The following is a 2,471-nucleotide window of genomic DNA, read 5'->3' as shown; positions in this document are numbered from 1 at the left end:
TTGAATATTCTGTTTTTTTCACTTCCATAGACCACAGTTCTTTCAATAGCACATTTGATTTTAAAATGTCCAAAGAAAACAATTATCTGTACTTAGAGATGAGTATGTACCCTGTTATTTAACAACACTTATGGTCTATTTTGCAGGATTATCTATTTTCAGGAGAAGCAGAGAGGTTGTGTGACCTAGCAAACAGGGCACTAAGCAGGGACTCAGGTGACCTTGGTTCTATTCCTGACTGCTGCTAACCTGCTGAGTGAATCTGAGCAATTTTTTCACTGCTTTTTGCCTCACTTTTCCCAGCTGTAAAATAGAGATAATGATGCTGACCTAGCGCTTTGCCATCTATGGATAAAAATTGCTTTATAAAAGGCAGGTATTATCGTCATTCCTTCAGTCTTATCTCATACAGCTTTCCTTATCTATAGGGATATTGTGCTGGGTAAATAGATATGCTGTTTGGTGAGAACTCACCACTAATCTTTGATTTGCAAGATTCATATGTTTTACAGTTAAAATCAGAAAGGACCACAGTGAATTCAGTTCTATGAAGGCTATGAAATATGGTGAGCTAGCTAGTTTTATATAGAACTCCCCAGAATTTTCCAAATTCTAGTAGACTGACTCCAACTTCCATTTTCACCCACTCGTCTCTCTTTAATAACTAAGGAGACTTACCTTTATTCACAAGCTACACCCTCCTCTTTCCAATCACTGATGGCTGTAACCCAGTGATTTTCTACCAGAATCCTGACGTGCTTTGAGATCCTTTCAAGAGTGATGCGGGGTGCTATGTCAGCACTGTTAAGTGTGCAAACATGATTCACAAGATAATCACAGAGATTTAAAATAGGAATCTGATGTCTAAAACATACGGACCTCCTGAGGTCTTTCTAAGTTCTTTGAAGCAGAGGAATCACTGATTATTTTTATGTAGTCAGAAAACAAGTGAAAACTAAGAGCTGTCAATTTGTCTGGTGCCTTGAGTCCAACAAGGACTGCCTTGAGTCTACAAAGGTTGAAAACCATTGCTCTAACCATTCCCTTTCTTTTCTGAAGCAGAGGGCAACAAACTTTTTGGAATAGCAAGCCAAAATAATGCATCTTGGTCCAAGGGAAAACAGTACTTCTGCCCCAGCTGGTGCTTCTCCCCAGCACTGAACTGCTGCTGCCATGCATGTGACCCAGCCAGTGCTGAACGCCACAGAATCCCCCGCCATCAAAATGCCACTGAGTTGACCTACTGCCAGAATGTTGCCAATATCCAGACTTCGTGGGTAGGATGGTCTCACTCGGTGGGCAATTCCGGCCCATGGGCCACAGGTTGCCAAACCCTACTCTAGAATTTCTTTACTGTTTCCTAAGAAACCTAAAATCATCCAGAACTTTGATTTCTCAACGCTTACCTTTTAACGTTTGAGAATACTAACAGCCCCCATCAACCAACTGAATTTAGAACTTAATTTTTCTACTAGCAAATGTATGTTATACTCTTCATATGACACACACATTATATACATATACTTTAGACTACTGTGGGCGGGGGGGGAGGGAAAGACAAATCCTGAAAAAAAGCATTAAGATGGTTTCTCTCTCATAGGGAAAAAATCCTGCTTTCTTTTACAATTCTGCCTCAGCCATTAATTCCCTTTCTTTCCACAACTTCAAGCTGCATACTACCTATATTATCCTTATCCATCCTCCAACCCCATCTCTATCTGTCATCACACCTGATCTGTTTCACAAGAGTTGGAATAAATTTAAATGGCTGTGTGGGGCATAAGATCCACTAATTCTTTTGATAGAGCATTCTTTTTAGCTATAAGTTAATTTATCTATTGTGTTTTCTTTATTTCTCATCTCACATACATTTGTATTGCTTGGGGGCACTTACCTTAAAATAAAATCCATATTTTTAAGAATGTGGTCCAGCTTTACTCCATATGACAATCTCTTGACACATCACAACTGATTGTTGTGGAAATTATATCATCATCACAGACAGGTTTATTACTTCAGGCAGGAAATAGGTGGCAGGAGCAGATGAACTCTTGAACAACATTCATGAATCCATGTTTGTTTTCATGCAATTTGTTTAAAATATACTACCGTTTTCCATGGATACATGATATTGCTTCAACATTAACCTAGTTATTCCCCACATCTACTGGGAATTGCCATCTGTCTTCTTCAGAAAGCTGACTCACAGTAGTGTACAAATAAAGACAAGTGAGGGAGGGCGGTGATGATAATATGAGTTTAATGTTTTTACTAAAATCATATGAGAGAGTACTGCTTACTTGATTTATGTATGTATAATAGCATCTATAGGCTATTTCCCTGCTCACTAGTAACTCTTGCTATGGTATATTATGTTTTATGTCTTAAAACTTAGCATATAACATAACATAGCAAGCCATAGTGTAGCATAAAACTCTAAAGAAAATTGTGTCAGTATCTTTATTACTATT

Source organism: Crocodylus siamensis, chromosome 5 (genome assembly GCF_052110815.1).
Source record: "Crocodylus siamensis isolate JL-2025a chromosome 5, ASM5211081v1, whole genome shotgun sequence".
NCBI lineage: Eukaryota > Metazoa > Chordata > Crocodylia > Crocodylidae > Crocodylus > Crocodylus siamensis.
This window is presented reverse-complemented; position numbering follows the sequence as displayed.